The sequence below is a fragment of the Nomascus leucogenys genome, chromosome 10 (assembly GCF_006542625.1).
Source record: "Nomascus leucogenys isolate Asia chromosome 10, Asia_NLE_v1, whole genome shotgun sequence".
Lineage (NCBI taxonomy): Eukaryota > Metazoa > Chordata > Mammalia > Primates > Hylobatidae > Nomascus > Nomascus leucogenys.
The window spans coordinates 43,265,615-43,288,350 of NC_044390.1; the positions used below are offsets into that span (position 1 = coordinate 43,265,615).

Consider the following 22,736-nt stretch of genomic DNA (forward strand, 5'->3'; position numbering starts at 1 on the left):
GGTACGATCTCGGCTCACTGCAAGCTCTGCCTCCAGGGTTCACGCCATTCTCCTGCCTCAGCCTCTCGAGTAACTGGGACTACAGGTGCCCACCACCATGCCCGGCTAATTTTTTGTATTTTTAGTAGAGACGGGGTTTCATCATGTTAGCCAGGATGGTCTTGATCTCCTGACCTCGTGATCCGCCCACCTCGGGCTCCCAAAGTGCTGGGATTATAGGCATGAGCCACCGCACCCGGCCTGGAGTGCTGTTCTTTTAGGGGTATCAGGGGCTCCTAGGCTTCTCCAGAGGGACCCAATAACAGATGCATCATCAGGGAGGAGGCTGCCCAAGGATGCTCTCAAATGGCCAGTGCCTAGAGGACTGGGGGTGAGCAAGGCTGCTGGGAGCACGGCTGCAGCTCTGTTGGAAGTTGGCTTTGGAGAAGGAGGAGGTCATTCAGACATGGGACACCCCCCAGGGAGCGAGAAACCACCTTCCAGAGCCCTCACCACGGCAGCCCAGTTGACTAACGAGTCCCTGCCAAGTCAGCTAGGGTGAGAGAGGATGGAGACACCAATGGGAAACCCTTCACCCCGGCAGGCCTGCCCTGTACAAGACTATTCTGGGCATTGTGACACAGCCGTGGACATGACAGACAGGGCAGCATCCATGCTTTTTTTTTTTTTTTTTCGTCTCATGACAAGGAAAAAAAAAACAGCCCTAGAGGGACCAATGGGTCAAGGGCTGTCTGATGAGTCCGGGGCTGGGCCAGGGTCCAGCATCTGCATCTCTGACCAGCAACCCACGTGATTCTGAGGCAGGTGGCCAGTTCCCCAGACTCATCCATAGAAACTCCTGTCTACTCCATCCCTTGGCTTCCAGCCTGGGAGATTCAAACCCGCCCAGAAGAAATCAGAAGCACCGCCAGACATTTCCACAATGTGGGGATGGAAGTGAGTTCTACAATTTGGGGACGAAAGGAAATTTTCAAATTTGTTGAATAATGTTTCCAGGTCCAAAATATCCTTGGTAAAAAAATGAACTGCATTCGTCATCTGAGAAATAAAATTAAAACCACGGTGTGATACCTCTGCATACTCATAGAATGGCTAAAATGGGAAAGACTCACAATGCCAAATGTTGGACAGGACGTGGAGTGGGAGAGTTACGTATGGAACACTCATGCATAACTGGTGAGGAGGTGGAAACATCAGTACGACCCCTTTAGAAAACAGTCCAGCATGGAGTCGGGAGTGGTGGCTCACACCTGTAATCCCAGGACTTTGGGAGGCCAAGGCGGGAGGATCGCTTAAGCCCAGGAGTTCGAGACCAGCCTGGACAACATGGGGAAACCCTGTCTCTACAAAAAATATCAAAAAAAAAAAAAAAAAAAAAAAGCTGGGAGTGGTGGTGGTGCACGCCTGTGGTCCCAGTTACTTGGAAGGCTGAAGCAGGAGGATCACCTGAACGTGGGAGGTCGAGGCTGCAGTGAGCCATGATCACGTCACTACCCTACAGCCCAGGCAACAGAGTGAGATCTTGTCTTAAACACACACCACACCACACACACACACACACACACACACGAAAAAGTAAACTGTTCGACAGTACCTGCACCCTGGGGCCCAGCAAATTCTCCAAGTACATCAGGAATGTGCAGGAACTGGACATGATGATGCACACCTGTAATCCCAACACTTTGGGAGGCCAAGGCAGGAGAATCACTTGAGCTCAGGAGTTCAGGACCAGCCTGGGCAACAAAGTGAGACCCCCATCTCTACAAAAATAAAAAAAAAATTAGCTGGTGTGGTGGTGCACACCTGCGGTCCCAGCTACTTGGGAGGCTGAGGCGGGAGGCTGGCTTGAGCCCAGGAGTTCAAGGCTGCAGTGAGCTGTGATTGCGCCACTGCACTCTGGCCTAGATGACAGAGCAAGACCCTGTCTCTAAAAAAGGAAAAAATGTGTACATATCACCAAGAGACACACACAAGAATATCCATAGCAATACTGTCCATAAAAGCCAAAAACTCTAACCCAAACGTCAATCAACAAGAGACCGGATAAATAAATTAGGGTCTACCCACATGATGGAATCCTGTACAAAGAGGAAGGAACAAATAACAACAACTCAAAACAACATGGATGAATCTCAGAAACCAGATGCTGACCCAGACACGGGAGCATACATACTGCATGATTCCATTTCTATTAAGTTTAAAAACAAGGGGCCAGGTGCAGTGGCTAATGCCTGTAATCCCAGCACTTTGGGAGACCGAGGTGCATGGATCACCTGAGATCAGGAGTTCAAGACCAGCCTGGCCAACATGGTGAAACCCTGTCTCTACTAAAAATACAAAAATTAGCCGGGTGTGGTGGCTTGCACCTGTAGTCCCAGCTACTCCGGAGGCTGAGGCAGGAGGATCACTTTAACCCAGGAGGTGGAGGTTGCAGTGAGCCGAGATTGCACCACTACACTTCAGCCTGGGCAATAGAGTGAGACTGTATCTCAAACACACACACACACACAAGGAAAACCAATCCATATCGTTAGAAGTAAGGGGAGCAGTTTTCTGTGGTGGAGGCGAATGACCGGAAGAGGTCAAGGGGGGTTCTGGGGTCCTGGTCATGTTCTGATCCCTGCTCCAGTGCTGGGTACACAGCATGCTCAGTTTGCAGACATTCACTGCATTGTATACGTAGGATCTGTTCGCTTTTCTGTATGTGTACTACACTTGGAATAAAAGGCTTAAATATGTACAATGGTGAATGCAGGACAAGAAGACATCATTAGCAAACTGCTTAGAAAAAAACAATTTGGCTGGGTGCGGCAGCTCACGCCTGTAATCCCAGCACTTTGGGAGGCCAAGGCAGGTGGATGGCTTGAGCTCAGGAGTTCAAGACTAGACTAGGCAACATGACAAAACCTTTTCTCTACTAAAAATACCAAACAAACAAACAAAAATAGCCGGGCAAGGCAAAGGGAGCTTGTAGTTCCAGCTACTCGGGTGGCTGATCTGGGAGGATTACTTGAGCCTGGGGATGGAGGTTGCTGTGAGCTGAGATTGCACCACTGCACTCCAGCCTGGGTGACAGAGGGAGACCCTGTCTGGAAAAAAAAAAAAAAAAAAAAAAGAGGGAGACAAGCAAAGAAAAAGCAGAACTTGAGAGGACACTGGCCAGTGGGGCTGCCTGCCCCCTAAGCCTCTGTCACATCACCAGGCAAGGCCCTTGACCAATATGCTTCCTGACACCCAAGATAAAACGGGAGTAGTAATAATAATAGCAATAACAGCAGTACCAGCTGCCACTGATTGTGGGCTCTTAGGCACAACAGCTCTAGGAGGTGGATTCTCTTGTTAACCCCGTTTTGTGGATGAGGAAACTGGGTCCCTAGCCCACACAGTGACCAAGTGGTAAGGCTAGGATTGAACCCAGGTGGTCTGACTCCAGGTCCCAGCTTCAGCCGCAACCTAGAGGTGGCTGCCTGGGGCGGAGGGAGGGCGGGGAGTGGTTGCCATGGCTGTGCGCTGACACATTAACTCGTGGAAGAGGGAATCAAGAAGAGTGAAATAATAGGCGTAGATTGTGCTTTCACAGGGATGAATGGTCATGAAATTAAATTTGCAGATGAGGCCAAACCTCATGAGGCCCCAAATCTAAGCAGGAAACAGCAAGATGGCCCCAACCAGGAGAAATGCAATTTACCACGCACACCAAGGTGGTAATCCTTGCTAAATGACTTTTGTGAGAAAGAGGCGTGTGAGTGGCTGTCGCGAGGGATGGCGAGGTAGTGATGACCACTGACAGCAGGTAGCCTCTGCACCAGCAGCAGGCCCAGCCCCAGGCACAGCAACAGGGAGGGGAAATCCAGGTGCGATCCTGGTGCCACTCCCGGCCCATGTCAGCCGCTGCCAAGGAGATTCAAACAGACACACGAAAGCTGAGTCTTTGGAAGTCAGAATCAAATCAGACCCAGATGTCTATAGGAGGTGTAAGGAAGAATATTCCCGGGAGAAAGAATCACATAGGAAAAAGGGAAGGTGTCAGAAAGAACCAAGAGCTCTGGCCTCAGCAAGCCAGAGAGAGGCTGGCCGCATCACCCCCCGGCTCAACCTGTGTGGGCAGATTGCTGAATCACATGCTGAGCCCAACCAGCATAGACAGTGCCGGCTTTGTGCACTGGCTCAATCAGTGTAGACAGCCTGCCTATATTACATACCGATTCCAACCAGTGTAGACAGACTGCATTGCACACTGGGCTCGACCACCCCAGCTCTGGGAGACAGAGCCTGATAGATCTGGCCAACATCTGAGGGGAAGCCCAGACCGGGGCTGAGCTCAGCCACAGGAAAAGCCACTGAATCTACAGAGTTTGAGAGCTCTGAACCTTGTGCAAAGACCCCACGGAGAGTGGGGCAAGCACAGACTACATGGAATGTTCTAGTGCTCATGCCCTAGACTCAACCAAATGTAGACAGACTGCGCCCCATACTCTGGCTTAGCCAGTGTAGACAGACTGCCTGACCCATGCGCTGGCTTCATCAGTTAGACAGACTGCCTGCCCCACCAGTGTAGACAGACTGCCTGTACCACACACTGGCCCCACCAATGTAGACAGACTGCCTGACCCACGTGCTGGCTCCGTCAGTGTAGACAGACTGCCTGCCCCATGCACTGACCCCACCAGTGTAGACAGACTGCCTGCACCACACACTGGCCCAGCCAGTGTAGACAGACTGCCTTCCCCACGCACTGGCTATGCTAAAGTAGACAGACTGCACAGTTTAATGCACTCCGCCTGCCCACAACAATCGCTCAGTACCTTCTCCATGCCGAGCTCCTCCTGGCCAACAACCAGAAAGAGCAGCATCTTCACCAACACTGTAATCTGCTTGTTTTTGCTCAGCTTCTCCAGGGCCAGGTGTACAAGGCTCTGCACATAGCAGGTCAGGGTCAGTGTTTTCTGGGTTCCTGGATGCGGCATAGGAAGCAAAGCTCCTGCAGCTCAAGGCTGGAGGAGGGTCTCAGTGCTGCAAGCCTAGGCCGATGAGTCTTGTCCAAAGAGATGAGTCAGCCCCCAAAAGAGGCAGCCTTGAAGGTGGGGACGACTTATCTGCCAAGCGTGAGTCAGTCTGTGCCCGGGCTAGGGGCTGCTGACAGAGGGGCTCTCCCGTGTCAGTTTCCCACTGATAAGCATCTGGGCATGTCCAGGGGTCCACGGTGGTGAAGGCAACAGACAGAATGGAGTGGCCAAGCCAGCCCAGGAAGGCTTATCTGGAGAGGCCGCCCTCTGGGCAAGGAATCAGCCCTGGGAGGGGGCCTAGGGGACCAAGGAGTAATGTGTAGCTCCTAGCATCCTCTGCTTGGCTGTCTTCCCTCCTGTCCCCGAGTCTGGCCCAGTCAGGGAGGAGCTGGCTCAGGCCCAGGCAGTGAGGACAAGGTGACAGCAACCTGGGCTGTTGCCTGCCACTCGGCGGCCACTCAGCTCAAGGCCTGCAGCCAGCAGGGTGGGCACAACGGGAAACTGGGTGACTCACAGACGTGCTTCCCCACTCCCCAGCTCTGGAGGACAGAGCCTGGTAGATCGGGCCGATGTCTGCAGGGAACCCTGGGCCTGACCTGCGCTGCCGACAGCCACAGGAAATTCACCAACATCAGAGGGCACTGCGGAGCTCCCAGTCTTGGGCAGAGCCCCTCACAGAGGGTGCAGCAGGTAGAGACTGGCTCCCTTGGGGAGGAGGAAAAGGAGAGAGGGCTGAGAGCAAGAAAAGGTATAAGAGAGGATTCTTTCTGGGGCAGGTGCCAGCCAGCTGCCAGGTTACATCAAGCGGGTGGCAGGTGAAGGAATTCTAGGGGTCCAGGAAGCTAAGTGGATGAAACGCAAATGGAGACCACCATTGGCCAGCACTCAGCTCCAGAGGGAAGTGGGCATCCGAGCCACAGTGGGTGGTCAGCTCCATTCCCCCAGTGGAGGCCCATCCTCAATGAGTCTGGAGGCAAAAGTTGGGCCAGGACCATGGGTCTGGCCGTCAAGCAGCTTGTCCCCACCACGGAGCCATGGGCACTGGGCTGTTACTTGCCGAGTGCCCTGGACGTGCTAGGGCTGAATGGTGAGCAGACAGGAGAGGAAGGCAGTGGAAGAACCAAGGGCTCAGAGCACAGTGGGACCACACAATCAGCAGCCTGGCCACCCAGTCCTAGAAGGATGTGACCCAGCCAGAGTGGACAGGTGCTTAGCACTCCAGGGGGCGGCCCTGTCTCAGGGAGTAGACAACTCCCAATAGCGTCCCACGGGTAACCATCCTGACCACTCCTTACCACATCCCCTCCCACACCTAATCCAGTTGGGTATCAGTTTAGACAGAATGACTTGCAGAATGCACTGGTTCAACCAGTGTAGACAGATGGCATGAATGGTGTGCCGAGATCTACCAGTATAAACAGATGGCCTGCATCATGAACTAGGGGCTCCAGCAGTGTTACAGTGCCTGCTTTGTGCACTAGCTCAACCAGAGTAGATGCACCGCCTACACCACCCACTAGTTTCAACCAGCGTAGATGCTCTGCCTACATCACACACTGGTTTCAACCAGTGTAGACAGACTCCATTGCACATTAGGCTCAACCACCCCAGCTCCAGGAGACAGAGCCTGATGGACCAGACCAATGTCTGAGGGGAAGCCCATTCACTCCTATTTAAGGCCACAGTGGTCTTTCTCCAAGATTCCTGCAGCTCCGTCCTCACTGGCCTTCCTACTCTGCAGCAGTTCATAGGATAAAGTCCCAAATCCCTCCCTGGTTGTGAAGGCCCTACACAGATGGGTCTCCAGCCACATGTCACCTGCTTCTTCACTCTGCTGGCCACATGGGCCTTCCCACAGCTCCTGGATGGTGCTCCTCACGCCCTCTCACACATTCCTTCCACAGGAAGCCCTTTGCATGCTCTTGCCTGTGCCTGCCTGGCATGCTGGATTCTCTCTCTCCATCCTTTCCTCCCACACTACCCCCCAACCCTGCTTAGTTCCCACTCCTCCTTCAGACCTCAGCTGAAGGGCCACCTCCTCCGAGAAGTCCTCCTAACCTCTCAGTGCAGGTCAGATTGCTCTTTGGTAGGTCTCATAGCACCTGAGTGTTTATTTCCTTATATTCTTTATATCCTTATCACAGCCTAGAATCACACATTAGTCATTCTTTTTATTAATGTCTTTTTCTGGCAGAAAATGAATTAGTGAATGAGGAATAAATGAGGAGGGTCTCCATCCTACCCTCTATAAACTCACAAGGGCAGGGACCACCCTTAGCTTTGCTCACCTCATGTCCCCAGGGCCTGGTACAGTGCAAGACACCTAATACCTGCTCCATAAACATTCAGGGGCAGGGTGAGGGACAGTGACAACAGGCCTGGCACCAGGAGTGTGGGACTGAAAATCATTTGGCTCCAGGTTTCAATGTTGATGATTCTAATTTGGTTCAAATAAATGTCACTCATCAGGGCCAACACTGGCCATGGCTTGGCAGGGAAAGGGCATCTTGCCCTCAGTCACCAGCACCAAGAAATACTATTTCCCAGAAATGTATGGTGTTCTATGTGCGGAGTGCGGATGTAAGACCCAGGCCACCAATCTGGGAGGACAGCTGTGTCTGCTGCCCCCAGACCCAGGCCTGCATACGGACTGTCTTAGTCCATTTCTGTTGCTGTAAAGGAATCCCTAAGGCTAGGTAATATATAAAGAAAAAGGGTCGGGCGCACTGGCTCACGCCTATAAACCCAGCACTTTGGGAGCCCGAGATGGGCAGATCACTTGAGGTCAGGAGTTCAAGACCAGCCAGGCCAACATGGTGAAACCCCATCTCTACTAAAAATACAACAACAAAAAAAAAATTAGCTAGGCATGGTGGTGCATGCCTGTAATCCTAGCTACTTGGGAGGCTGAGGTGGGAGGACTGCTTAAACCTGGGAGGCAGAGGTTGCAGTGAACTGAGATCACACCACTGCACGCTCTAGCCTGGGTAGCAGAGCAAGACTCTGTCCCCCCGCCCCCCTCCCCCCAAAAAAAGAGGACAGGCATGCTGGCTCACATCTGCAATCCCAGCACTTTTGGAGACTGAGGCAGAAGGACTGCTTGAGGCAAGAAGTTCAAGATGAGCTTGGACAACATAGGGAGACCCCATCTCTACAAAAAAAAATTAAAAATTAACGGACATGGTGGTGTGCATCTGTCCCAGCTACTCAAGAGGCTAAGGCAGGAGAATTGTTTGAGCCTGGAAGTTCAAGGCTGCAGTGAGTTATGATAGCACCACTGTACTCCAGCCTGGGCAATACAGCGAGACTCTGTCTCTAAAAAGAAAAAAAAAAAAGGAAAAAAAAGAGACTTATTTGGCTCACAATTCTGCAGGCTGTACAAGAAGCATGGCACCCGCATTTGCATCTGGTGAGGGCCTCGTGCCCTTCTACTTAAAATGGAAGGGGAAGAGGAGCCGGTGTGTGCCGAGATCACAGAGGTGGGGGGGTAGGTTCTAGGCTCTTTTTAACAACCAGCTCTCGTGGGAACTTATAGAGCAAGAACTCACTCCCTGCCTCACAACAGCATTAATCTATTCATAAAGGGTCCACCCCCATGACCTACCTCCCACCACGCCCCACCTCTAACACTGGGGATCACATTTCAAGGTAAGAGTCACAGGGGACAAACATCCAAATTATTGCACAGATACTCTCTGACTTCCTGAAAGGTGGCTTTGGCAATGGGGCCAAGGCTGCTTCTTGGTGTCAACCCACCTGCACGGAGGCTTCCCCAATCTCTCGGTGGCCCAGGCTGCATTGCTGAGTTTCTAAGGGCCCAGGAATGAATCCAGCCAGTGCAGGCTAGAACACCACATCACAAATGACAGGTAGTTTTATACGGGGTGAAAGTCACAACTTTTTTCCATGACCAATTTGTAAGCCTCACGATCTGCCACGCTGATTTACTGACCACAGGGTCACACATCCTCCAGCTGATAAGAAATGAGATGGCGTCTGCCGCATCCTCTGGCACCTGAGCTAATGCAGCTCTGTCCCCGGGTTGTCTGGGTCCGTGGGTTTCCTCCGGAGGGAACACAGCCGCTCTAGAGTCAGATGAGCCCTGAATATGGCGCCAAAGACAGCACCAAAGAGCCTACTGTCACCACGCTGTCACCATGCAGACTGCTCATGCCCAGCCAACTTGTTGAGGTTGCAGGACACTGATGCCACATCTACATCCAGGCGCCAACCTCAATTTAAAAAAAAAAATTTTTTTTTTATTTTTGAGACACAGTCTCGCTCTGTCGCCCAGGCTGGAGTGCAGGGGTATGATCTTGGCTCACTGTAACTTCTGCCTCCCAGGTTCAAGTGATTCTCCTGCCTCAGCCTCCTGAGTAGCTGGGGCTACAGGTGAGCACCACCATGCCTGGCTAATTTTTGTCTTTTTAGTAGAGACTGGGTTTCACCATGTAGGTCAGGCTGGTCTCAAACTCCTGACCTCAAGTGATCCACCCACCTAGGCCTCCCAAAGTGCTGGGATTACAGGCGTGAGCCACCGCGCCTGGCCAATTTTTTAAAAACGTATTTACTTATTTATTTCATTTTTTTGCTGTGCCACTGCTGGGTCACATTGATCTCCTTGGGCCAGCACTATATAAATCTCCTGTTTATAACTCATCACTTTCTGGTTAGCTGAAAGGCTGGCCACTCATTCCACGTGGTGTTTATTGGCTCTAATTGCCAAGGTTGCTCATTAAAGAGCAAATGTGCCGCGCGCGGTGGCTCACGCCTCTAATCCCAACACTCTGGGAGGCCAAGGTGGGCGGATCACGAGGTCAGGAAATCGAGACCATCCTGGCCAACATGGTGAAACCTTGTCTCTACTAAAATACAAAATTAGCCGGGTGTGGTGGCGCATGCCTGTAATCCCAGCTACTGGGGAGGCTGAGGCAGGAGAATCGCTTGAACCCAGGAGGCGGAGCTTGTGGTGAAACGAGATTGCAACATTGCACTCCAGCTTGGGCAACAAGTGAAACTTTATCTCAAAAAAAAAAAAAAAAAAAAAAAGCTGCCATAATCCTGTGTCCTCTTTCCTGCTCACAGGTGCTGCCCCATGTTTCTCCAGTGTGGCTGCCACGCACCAGTAAATCAGGGAGGGAGGTTTTTCCAAGTTGCAAAGCAGCAGATGTGGCTAAGACAGGAATCTCGCTCCAGGCCAGGCAGCAGGCAGGAGATGGGGACATCAGCCAGGGACCTCAGCTTGGGCCACACCTTCCCCATCAGACCCTACAAGCACAGCCGCACTCACTACAAATTTCTCCAGCCAGACGCATCAGCAATGATCAAAGCTCCCCTTCCTCTCTTCCATCAGCAAAACCACAAAAAGCCTATCAGGCTGCCTCTGGCAGGAAACTCAGAGCTCAGAGCAGGGGAGCAGGCTGCACGAGGTTTCCAATCAGGCAAATCTGACTCTCCCCTTTTTAAGAGAAGTGAAGGCAAATTCTGAGAGTAGCCCACCAGGCACACTTTCTCGACAACCATACGGCAAAAAAGTAGTTTCTGAACTTTCCCAGACTTATTAGCTTACATAAACAGAGATTTGAATAAATGTTTAAAAAATGAAATTCCCTGGATACCCTGTAATCAGTAAATGTTCATTATGGAAACACAGCAAATATGCATGAAATTTCCCAAGTGATATTCTGGCTACAAGATTAAAAAGGCATCTCTAACAGCAGGCTGAGTTATAAAGCATCCTCTGTCGTCGGTTACAGTCCGAGGGGAATGTTCTACCAAGCCCAGGAAGTCAGACGAGCCTACTCTCCTCTCCCAACTGGAGCCAAGGAAAATCAAAAGATGCTCATTTTGCCTGCTCAGGCAATTTATAAATGAGCCCCCACGCTGCCTGATGGATGCCTCTCGATAAATAATTAATCCTTGACCTTGCTTTAAGAAAGCCTTGACTTTTTAATTTGGGGTCTTTTTAAAAATCAATACCCGGGAAACATAATTCACTCTTGCCGAGTCTGATTCCAGGTTAATAAATAAATAAGTAAATAAATGAGCTGCACTGTTTGTGTGTCCCAGGGCGACTGGGCCAGGCAATGGGTCAGGTTCCGGCTTTGAGGTTTTCTGTGTTCAAATGCTATTGGATAATTATCAGCCAATCCCACTGGAACCAACATTCAGACGCTCAAGAGGTCCCTCTCTTCGGGGTTCCAATGTTATTCCTCCCGTGGGTCACCTCACAGAGGCCAGTCTGCTGAAGGCTCCTGAATGAACTTCCACGCTGTCTTCTGTGCTTGGGGTGTCCTGATTAAAATTAAAAGAGGATCTCCTGCTGGGATGAGTGTCCTTCCTGTGGCCTGTCTGCCTTGCCTTTGGGACAGGGCACAGGGTGGGCAGGAAAGGTCATGACAGCTGGAAAATGTTAAGGGCTCTGACACACCTGCTCCAGCGGGTGCCCTGTCCTAGGGCAGGACTTAGGAAAAGACTTCCCCACAGGCAGGCAAGGGTCAAGGTGAACTCAGAAGAGAAAGGTTACCCAGGAAAGTGGGCTTGGTATTGTAGCTCCTGGGCCCCGTGGGCGGCGGTGGGAAATAAAAGGGGGTTGATCTGCCTCTTACCCCTCTGTCCCCCGCCCCTCTCCACCATCCACTCCAAAGCCCCTACTACCTCCCCTGCACCCAACGCCTCTCCCACGTGCTCTGCTGCTGCGCCAGATCGCGCCAAGCAGATGGAGAGGGGCCGGGACGCCCGTTCCCCTTAACGGAGCTGATCACGGCTCTTGAGCCAGTGGGAGTGGCCCAGGGACGCAGAGTCCTCTGGGACGCCGGAGACGACTGCAGGACAGAGAGCCCCAGGATCGGCGCCTACTTCTCGGTTAAAACAGCCAGCCGGGCAGCAGCGCCCACAGCCGAGGGCGCCGCAGCCGCTTCAACTCCGGGTCGGGGTCGCGGGCCTACAGACAAGATGTACGCGAAAGTTAGGGCGGCGGGAGTCCCGCACTGGAGAAGGAATCAGGGTCACCTCAGACCCAAACCCCAGTATCGGGCACTGCCAAAACCCGCAATCGCCCTCCTGGCCCGGCCAGCCTCCAGCGAGGCCAGAGCGGGTCTGCAGAGGCGGTAGCGGGAGTTGCAGCCGCCGCCAGAGCTCGGCTCGGTCCCGCGGCCAAACGGATCCTTTCCCCGCCCCCTGGAGCCGCCCCAGGCTCCGACTCCCGCACTCCCGACACACGCACGCACACACCTTCACACCATCGCTGACGCATGCACACTCGCCTCCAGCACTCACAGGCCGGTGCCCTGGAGAGTCGCGGGTTGGGGACGCGCGCGACGGAGCCGCTGGGTAGGAAGCCAAGGCCACTTAAACTTCCCCCATAGTCCCTGCCCGCCGCAACCCGTCCGGAGTTCCGGCTCCGAGCGCGCCAGGAAGCCCCAGCGCCCGGAGCGCTCTTGCCTGGCCCTCGGCGCTCGCTGCTAGGCGCCCGACGCCGCCTCCCCGCGGGCAGCACCCACGGCCGGGAGGCGGAGCGGGAGTCCGCAGGGACCGAGAGGGCCCGAGGGACGGCAGTTCACAGAAGCGCGGCAGCAAGTGAGATCCAAGGAGAGAAAGTCTAATTAAAGTTCCCGCTACCGGGGCCGGTCCCCAAAGTGCAACCAGACCCGAGCTCCGCGCGCCCCACCTCCGCCCGCAGCTTCGGACTCCCATCCGCGTGCGGTGGCGGGGATGGCGCGCGGTGCAGTCCGGGGCCCGCTTGGGACCCCTTCCTGGCGTCTCTGCAGGCCAGGAGACTGCGCAGGGCGGGAACAGGGGTGGGGCAGGGGCGCAGCCACTTACCTGGCGCAGCGGACGCACCCGAGGCCACGGGCGCCTCCAGTCCGGGCGCAGTTCTCCGCGGCGGATCCTCTGCTTGGGGCGCGCAGGAGGCGGAGAGGACCTCCGCCCCAGCTCGGGCCCGGTGCCTCCTCCCGCTCCAAGCGGAACCCGGTGCGATCTGTGGGCGAGCAGCGTGGGGCCGGCAGCCGGAGCGCGCGGGGAGCGGGAGGGCGCGGTGCGGCGTTCCTCTTCGGCCTCCGGCGCGATCGGTCCCCCACCTCCTGCTGCCGCCGCCGCCTCGTCCTCTCTTCTCCACGCAGCACTGCCGGATCCGGCTTGCGCGCCGGGAAGGCTCCCAGCGAAGTGAGAGCGAAGCCTCCGGCGAGGCTGGAAATAGCGCCGCGCCCGCCCGGCGCCCCGCCCCCGGCCCGTGCCCCGCCCCGCCGTGGTGGCGGCTACGGCGGTGGCCGGGCCGGGCGGGGATCGCTCCAGCGATGCACTCGGCCCTCCCGGGGGCTCGCGGGCGCCGCGCCCACGCGCGCTCTGCAGCTCCCGCGGCCCCTTTGGCCGCGCGCTCAGAAAGAGTCGCTGCTGGGCGCGGTCCGGCGGCCGCGGGGGTGGGAGCGGTCGTGGCTGGGGCTGCGCCGGTCTCCCGGTTCAGGAGAGCCGGACTCCGGCCTGACGCTAGGCTCCAGACCGCGGCCAGTGCTGCCACTGCCTCGGTGGGTCGCACGCGGCGTCAACCCGGGAAAAGGACCAGGCGTCACCGGGGCGGGCCTTGACCACAGCGGGGCAGGGGCGCGCGCCGAGGACCCGACGCTGCGGGGGCGCAGGGCCGGCGAAAGGCGGAAGATTGATCCTGAGGAAGATTTTGGGAGATCCCTGGGCTTCAGCTCGCGTGGAATTCGGTCAAGGCCGCGGGCTGCCTCAGGCCCGGGTGTCCGCATCCATCCCCAAATCCCTGGGGCTCTAGATTCTGCTGAAAGTGCCCTGGGATCCAGGCGCTCCCTTCAGGACTTCATCCTGGAAGTTTCTGTCGGGTCACCAGCCTGAGAGCGGGGCCAACCGACCCTCCTCATACACACTCGGGAAAACAGCGTGGAGGGTGGAACCGGCCCACGGCCACACAGCACAGGGACAGAGTAGGAACAGGAACACGGGGCCCTGGATTCGGGTCCTTCTTCTTCCTGAGAAGAGGCAGCCCCAGCCTGCAGGGGACAAGCAGGCCTTGGGAAGGAGGGCAACTGCTTTCTCACAGGAGCTCGAGGAAACTGTGCACACAGTCTACCTGTTAGTCTTGAAGGGACATTCAGTATTTTCAAACAACTGCAGAGAAGCCTTTAATAAAGTGAAAGATCCTTACTCTCCCCTCTCTAATGGTACCTGCTGGCTAGTTGGCCTGACTCCTACCAGCTGACCCAGAGTGAGTGATGGAATTGGGGAGCGAGCTGAGCCCATGGGTCTTGACTGACCAGAGTGGGGGACACCAGGCGGAGAGCAGAGCCACTCCTGGGGACGGCCAGGGAGCCCCTCAGCCCCAGGGCCCTGAGGCCTCCTTAATGCCCCAGGTAAGCTCAGAGCATCCAAAAATAGACCAGGACAGATAAGAAGACAAATAGAAGCATGACAAAGAGATCATGGTCTTCCTTTAATTCTTGCAGCAACAGAGTAGACGTTATCACTCCCGTATTACAGATGAGCAAATTGAGATGCAAGAATGCCACCATTTTGCTGGACTCCACGCATCTGGAGAATGGCCCAGGTGTGATGATTCCAAACTGGGATAGGCTTTGTTCTGGGGTTCCCTCTCCAGGACTTCAGGCTTGGAGTGACCCAGGCCCAGGGCTGCGCTAGGACCCAGGCACGCTCCACTGGCTGCACGCGTGAGGAGAGTGTGTGTATGTGTGTGTGTGTGTGTGTGTGTGTGTGTGTCTGAAATCACCCTCCTCCACCTCAGCCAGGTGCAGATTGGAGGAGCTGAGTGCAAGGGCCAGGGACTCAAGTGTCAGGAAAAACAGGGCAGTGGAACCCTTATTCATCCCACATCCCAAAGCTGTTGGAGCAGAGCAGGAGGAGAGAAGGCAGGAACAAAGAGAGGGGAGAGTGGAGTAAGCAGAAAGCCACTTGCTGGACTAGCTCACAGTGCAATGACCCCATCCCTGTCCCTGTGGTCCCCTTACCCCACACTTGCAGCCCCTCTTGCCACCCAAGGTCCTGACCATAGCTTGGCTGGGCAGCTGCCCATGAGCTCCCTGTCTGCAGTTAGGCCTGGAACAGAGCACACAACTTTTGCCACAGAGGCCTGATGGGCAAGAGAACCTCTTCAGTACCATGAACACTCCAGAGGGCAAATGCATGCACACACACGTGCACGCACGCATGCACACACACACACACACACACGGAGAGAGAAAGAGAGACTTAACTGCAATGGGGAGATAATGGGAGCTCCCATTTCTAGAGCCCAGCCTCAAAGCTGGAAAGGGGGCTCTGGACCATGAGTATTTCCATGGAACAAGTCTACACAGGCTTTATTTCCCTGGGATGCATCTATACAGGCTTTGCCGTGACCAGTGAGTGGAGCGAGCCAAGCCATCTCAGCAACCCTGTGCATGTGTGTGCCGCGATCCTCCTGGGAAGGATGGTTTTTCCATTAGCTTTCCCAACTGTACTTGTTAGCACTTATTTGCATCTAATATTCAGGCAGGCACCACTAGGAATCAACAACGCTGCATTCCTTTGACATTCTCTCCATTTTCCATTTTTAACTCAGACTTCCTTCTTGTTTTGAGAGGCCGTAGGGGAAATCCCCAAAGGGGGCCTGAGGCCCCTGGCACCAACTCGCAGTGAGTTTTCCTCTGAGATTTGCCAAGGGCTGCGTGCCCTTTTTTGAAAGTCAGGCTCAGCCTCTGCAGCGAGGGAGGAGCAGGAAGGCTGCAATTCCCGGCATGAAGCCTTGTGTGCTCACTTGCGGTTTTTGATATGTGTGTCTCCACCGAAAGATTAGTGGCAAACTTGTCTCTTTGCATCCCAACTAAGGTGAAAGACATTTTTAGTGCATGGCCCCATGCGCCCACAGCCTAAGCCCCAGAAGGGCTAATAGAGAGGTTCAGATGCCAATCTGTTTGCTGCAACAAGGATACCGGAAGGAGGAGGGGGCTTGGCTCTGGGACGCAGGCAGACCCCCGCCTCCACCGGCTCTGGGCTCCGTTTCCTCAGGCTGTTCCTGCAAGTGAAGGTTCCTGCCCATCTTTGGGCTGGGGGCTGAAGGTGGCACAGTGGGAAGCCGAGACTGTCTCACATTGTGTTTGGCAAGACTGAGTCTTGAGTCCTGAACCTTCCATCTGTTGCCATGAGAGGAACCAGAACAGGCTGGGTGTGGTGGCTCATGCCTGTAATTCCAGCACTTTGGGAGGCTGAGGTGGGCGGATCACTTGAGGCTAGGAGTTTGAGACCAGCCTGGCCAATATAGCAAAACCCTATCTCTACTAAAAACACAAAAGTTAGCAGGGCATGGTGGTGCTCACCTGTAGCCCCAGGTGCTCAGGAGGCTGAGGCAGGAGAATCACTTGAACCTGGGAGGCAGAAGTTGCAGTGAGCCGAGATCGTGCCACTGCACTCCAGCCTGGGTAACAGAGTAAGACTCTATTTAAAAAAAAAAAGAGGAAGAAGAGGAAGAAGGCTTGTTCCACAGAGGAGTTTAGGAGCCATCTATACTGGCAGGTCGGGAACACCTCATCTGTCTCCCTGCATCCCATGGGAGAAAGAAGGGAATGATGGGATGGGCCAGGGGGTCTGCTTCTGCTCTCCCACGTACCAGCTAGGGGATCTTGAACTTGTCTCCTAACCCCTCAGAGCCTGTTCCCTGTTTGTAGAAGGACAATAGACTGTCCCTGCAGAGGAAAGGTGAAGGATGTCACGGTATTTTGGGAATTGGAGTCCTGTGACCAGACTGCCCTGAGCCACCCATAGACTAGTCACCTCAAGGTATGACCTGGCCTGGCCTTGCTTCCACATCCAACATCTGGCCCTGTAATGGCCTCTGCAATATTGTGACCCCAAGGCTCCCTGAAGTTAATTCAGCACACAAATGGGCCAGTGACGTGCTGATCAGAGTGCCGTCCAGGTGGGAGACTCCTCGTGGGAACGGACTTGCCTTCCCCAGCTGCTCTCTGGGGCCTGTGTGGGCTCTGGGCCACGCCTTCCCTCCCCATTTGAAAGGTGAGGGATGGGGCCCAGGATCTGAAGCCCTGCTTCCAGGCCTGCTGTGTGATTCCATGATTCCTAAAAATTCCTCACCAGGGAAGGAGGCCCAGAGCCATTTCCAGCCAAGTTGGCCACCCTGTGGGATGAATGTTCCTTCCCAGTCCTTTTCCTCCTCTCTCCTTTCCCCTTTTCTGTCACCTCTTGGGTTTTCAAGGAGCTGGAGGGTCGCTTTGTTTCTTTCTGAGTTGAGTTGCCTGAAATTTCCTGATGTCAGCGTGCCTGGGTGGGTATCCCTTGCATGAGCAACATTGCTGGGGGTTCTGGGCATCCCTGAACCCCATATACCTGTCACAGTTTCTGAAATTTCACCATCATTCCTCAGGGTATAAGAATAGTTTCTCTTGGCTGGGTGCGGTGGCTCACGCCTGTAATCCCAGCACTTTGGGAGGCAGAGAGGGGCAGATCACGAGGTCAGGAGTTCAACACCAGCCTGGCTAACATGGTGAAACCCCATCTCTACTAAAAATACAAAAATTAGCCAGGCGTGATGGTGCACACCTATAATCCCAGCTACTGGGGAGGCTGAGGCAGGAGAATTGCTTGAACCCAGGAGGTGGAGGTTGCAGTGAGCCGAGATGGCGCCATTGCACTCCAGCCTGGGTAACAGAGCAAGACTCTGTCTGAAAAAAAAAAAAAAAAAAAAAAAAAAAAGGAATGGTTTCTCTTTAAAGAGAAGTTTTTCTGGGGCAGGCTAAAGTGACACCAGTTCTTAACACAGAAGAGAGTTGGTGAACAAATGTGGTTTTCTAGGTAGTGCACAACAGAAACTATGACTAACTTGCAGAAAAAAGGGGGAGACTTTATTTTTTTGAGACAGGATCTCACTCTATCACCCAGGCTGGAGTGCAGTGGCATGAACTTAGCTCACTGCAACCTCAAACTCCTGGGCTCAAAGGGTCCTCCCACCTCGTTCTCCTGAGTAGCTGGGAACACAGGTGTGCACCACCATGGCCGGCTAATTTTTTATTTTTTATTTTCTGTAGAGACAGGGTCTCACTATGCTACCTAGGCTGGTCTTGAATTCCTAGGCTTGAGTCATCTTCCTGCTTGGCCTCCCGAAAGTGCTGGGATGATAGGCATGAGCCACCATGCCTGCCAGACTCTTAAAAGGAGACTAGGGAATCCAACAGAGCAGAGAGGCGCTGAGTACCCAGGAGGGAAGAAGGCAGGAACCAGGGAAGAAGGTTCGAGTACCCTGGGGGCAGCTGTTTGGCTCTCTAGGATGGGTCGCCGTCCCTAGAGCTGCAGACCACTCACTGCCTTGGTGGCCCTGATGCCCTCCCCACAGCCTGAGGTGGGCAGGCCTGCAGGGGGCTTTGCTGACCCCAGAGCCCAAGAAAGAGCCATGCCCAAGCCAAGTCCAGCCCCTCCATGCAAACCAGGCTCGGAGCCAGCTTGGCTTCTCTGTTGAGGTCTTGCCAAACTCGAGTTCATTTTGATGCTTCTTAATTAAAAAAAAAAGATCTCCACTGGACTGCCTGCTCTTGGTCACTCCTTCAGTTCCCAAGTATCCTTGAGATGGATGATCCTCCAGTGGCGGGGATCCTTCTCCAGGTCTGCCCGTGGTGGGGTGAAGGACACTGTCTAAGGTGATGATGAACTGCAGGAGGGGGTCTAAGATGCTCTTGACAGAAATAGTAGAGATTCTGCTTTTTACTTTCGGGGTAAAGAGTTTAAAATTCTAGAATATGTCTATGTCACAATTCAGTAAATCCTATTTAATTGGAACCAAACTAATTCAGCACTCATGTCATACAGGGCCAGGCTGAAGTTTACTTTTTTACTGTCAGTCAAAGGCAGTGGGAATAGGCTTGCAGGGGGAACATCTCCCCCACCTTGTATAGTAAATGGATTTTGACTTCTATTAACATTGGAGTACTTCTGTGCATCTATCTGCATTCAGATATGAATGAGCTCATTATAAATAGTTCTCTCTATTCAGTCAAGTTGGCTGGGCTAACCTTGTTTGGTTATATGTTGTTAGTCATTAACTGGGGTAGCGATTAAAATAAGGAAATTACTATATGACCTAAATAAACAGCACTTCTATTTAAATGCTCCCTAATTTGGAGAGCTCTCTGGCTTAGTTCAAATTGTCCAGGCTCAGCACCTGCTACTGGCTTCCCAGAGCAGAGTGGCTATAGCTTGCTCAACTTCACTCAACCTTCTGGAGTCTGAGTAGGGCAGCAGGGCCTCTGAAGTCAGGATCTCCTTTCCAGAATCAGAGCCCAGAGTGCATTTTCAAAACTCCTCTGTCCTGGCCAGATGCGATGGCTCACGCCTGTAATCCCAGAATTGGGAGGCCGAGGCGGGCAGATCACGAGATCAGGAGATTGAGACCATCCTGGCTAACACTGTGAAACCCCATCTCTACTAAAAATACAAAAAATTAGCCGGGCATGGTGGCACGCACCTGTAGTCCCAGCTGCTCCAGAGGCTGAAGCAGGAGAATCGCTTGAACTGGGGAGGCGGAGGTTGCGGTGAGCTGAGGTCATGCTAGTGCACTCCAGCCTGGGCAACAGAGCAAGACTTCATCTCAAAACAACAACAACAACAACAACAACAAAACTCTTCTGTCCTTTCCAAGTGTCTTTCCATCATGTGGTAGGAAAGTTGAGCTTAAGTATCTTCTGAGTTCCTGACATACTTAAAAGCATTTTTTAAAATCCAAACTTGAATTCTATTCTAAATTTAATGCTTGATTTTAAGGATTGGGTTTGGAGATTTTGGGAAGAAAGAAAAGATTGCTTTGAAATGAATAAAACTATTTCCCAAGGAACACTGCAGAAACATTTATCAGAGGCCACTGGAGGCATGCCATTAGGTGAGGAAGTGCACTCTGAGACTTCCCTGCCCCAGGGAGGTTTATGATCAGATGGGCTTAGAAATGTGGCATCGGCCGGGCGCGGTGGCTCACGCTCGTAATCCCAGCACTTTGGGAGGCCGAGGCGGGCGGATCACGAGGTCAGGAGATCGAGACCACGGTGAAACCCCATCTCTACTAAAAGTACAAAAAAATTAGCCCGGCGTGGTGGCGGGCGCCTGTAGTCCCAGCTACTCGGAGAGGCTGAGGCAGGACAATGGCGTGAACCCGGGGGGCGGAGCTTGCAGTGAGCCGAGATTGCGCCACTGCACTTCAGCCTGGGCGACAGAGCAAGACTCCGTCTCAAAAAAAAAAAAAAGAAATGTGGCATCAAGGACACACCAGTGGTAGTGTCATAGCCAGGCTAGGGGGACTGCATTCTGGAGGAGCCCCAGGTCTGCACCCCCAGAGCTAGAAAGCAAAAGGGTCACCAAGCTCGGTACTAGTTATTGCCTGCCCAAGACAGACATTCTAAAAAAAAAAAAAAAAAAAAAATCTCCCAAACATAGTTGGTGGGTTTCCAGGTTTTCTCAGTCCCTTTTAGCATAGGCAAGTTGTGCCGTAAACCATGTGGGCGGCCACAGCGGAGATGGAAAAACAGCAGCAGGTACGGCCTTTCTTCCCTAGGCAGTCCCGAATAAGTGTTGTTTTCACAATGCGCAGGAGCCCACACAGTGCCTGGCAGTATGAATCTCTCCACTGGGACTGAAAACAAAAGCCTCACAGATGATGCATCCAAGGAGACAAGATCAGGGGGAGCCCACCCATCGGGCAGGGTGCCCCTCAGAGGGACATCTGAGAGCGGCAGACCCGGAATGCCAGCCCCATGTCCAGCACCCGACCTGGGCCCCTGAAGGGCAGCCTCTGCCATCCACTCTCCTGTGGGAAGACGCATGTATTAGTCCATTCTCACGCTGCTAGGAAGAAATACCCGAGACTGGGTAATTTCTAAAGGAAAAAGGTTTAATTAATTCCCAGTTCCGCATAGCGGGGTAGGCTTCAGGAAACTTACAATCATGGTGGAAGGCATCTCTTCACAGGGCGGCGGGATGGAGTGAGTGCAAGCAGAGGAAATATCAGACGCTTATAAAACCGTCAGATCTCGTGAGACTCGCTCACTATCGCGAGAACAGCATGGGGGGAAAACTGCCCCCGTGAGCCAATTACCTCCACCTGGTCCTGCCGTTGACATGTGTGGATTATGGAGATTACAATTCAAAATGAGATTTTGAGTGGGGAAGCAGCCCAACCATATCAGTGCAACAGGAAACTTACAAGTTAGCTTTGGAGGGATGTGCTCAAATCCTTATTTTACAGGTCCATAGAGGTGAAGGAGAAACTGGAAAAACCTAGATGCACAAAATTTTTTCCAAATTGGAAGCAGGTAATACTAAAATGTACTGTCAGCTCCTTCTGTCCCTGGCTCAGCAAGTGACAGCCAGCCAGCCAGGCTCCCAGGGGACACCCCCTTTCCAGCTTTGCTAAGCCGTCCTCCAGTGTAGAGAAGGTGTCAAGGTCAGCAGATGGCATGGCCTGCAGAAGGTTTATGGGAGACATCTCTGGCTTTCCCAGATTCCTGGGTGCAGAAGTGTGTTCTGAATGGACACCCTTGGACATCTGGAAAAATGAAACTCTGTCACCAAAAATAGAAGGTGGTTGGGGCAGAAACTAAGACCAGCATCTGCCATTTTGTGGCTGGGTTCTCCCAGCGCCCAGGAAATTTCATCCCTCAGGCAGAGCCTGGGATGCCCTGGAGTTGAAAACACTGCCCAGTGGCGTCCTGTCTGTAGCTATGGAAACAGAGAGACAGTCGCCTCCCCGTTGGCTTTCGTGCCAGAGACATCTTGCTGTCAGTTGTGTTTAAAGTTAGCTTGAAAACAACAAGACGATGCAAGTCTCCTCTTTTGACATCATGCAAGGGGCCCTATGGCACAGAGGCAGCCATGAATATCCCAGTGTGGAACCTGTCACACTCCGTCCCCCATCCCTGTCCTCAGACAGAGCTTCCTGTATGCATTCTTGTTGCAGTGATGTCTTGGGCTCCGAAGAGTGCACCCTTCACTCCTGTTCCTGCATTGGTGCGTTGTCCCAAGATTCAGGGGGACACACCATGGGCCTGGCTCAGCCCCAGTTACAGATGTGCTAAGATGGTGCCCAAGCCCAAGCCCTAGCTGGAGGCAGGCTCAGAGGCAAAGCCCAGCTCCCTTTACTGGTGTCTGGGCCATCTGCCTTCAGGCACAGACTGTCCAGCCAAGGTCTTGCTGAGGAACTGCAAGGGACAGGTTGTGGGCGGCAGGCGGTGGGCAGTGCAAAGGGGTAATGCAGCTCACCCTCAAGGAGGAAGGCTGGAAGACAGATAGACAGACAGATAGACAGACAGGGACAGAAAGACTTTAACTAGAGTGCAAGGCAGACTGGGATGGAGCCATGAACAAGGTGGCTGAGTTGTCTGCCCTGGGAATCAGGGATCAAAGGTGGCATTTGCCCTGACCTAGTCTCACCTGGCATGGCCTCACTTATAATAAGACTCTCAGTCACAAAGAACCAAGGAGACAATGATTCAACATGTATTTTGTTGAACACGGAGGATACCCTGACACCTACAGATAAAGGACTCTCACTTCCATGCTCAGAAAAGAAAAAAAAAATAGAACCTGCAATTAGAAGGTAAGATTGCTGAATTCTGGAAAACAAACCTAGCATTTAGGAAAGACAATGTCTGGGGCAGGCCACTAATCAATCAGGGCCTCTGGAGGGAATTAAAGAGGGTGCAGACAAGGAAAGATAAGCATTTGATT

The 22,736-nt window shown here is 53.4% G+C and overlaps 1 protein-coding gene across 1 annotated transcript in view; it reads right to left on the reverse strand.

The window, feature by feature from the left end:
- The window catches only part of CHST8 (carbohydrate sulfotransferase 8), a 153,432-nt gene extending 140,258 nt beyond the window's left edge, over positions 1-13,174 (reverse strand). The window contains exon 1 of the mRNA XM_030820232.1: positions 12,831-13,174. The gene's annotated coding sequence lies outside the window, so the exon portion shown is untranslated. The remainder of the gene's footprint in view (positions 1-12,830) is intronic.
- Positions 13,175-22,736: the final 9,562 nt, after the last annotated feature.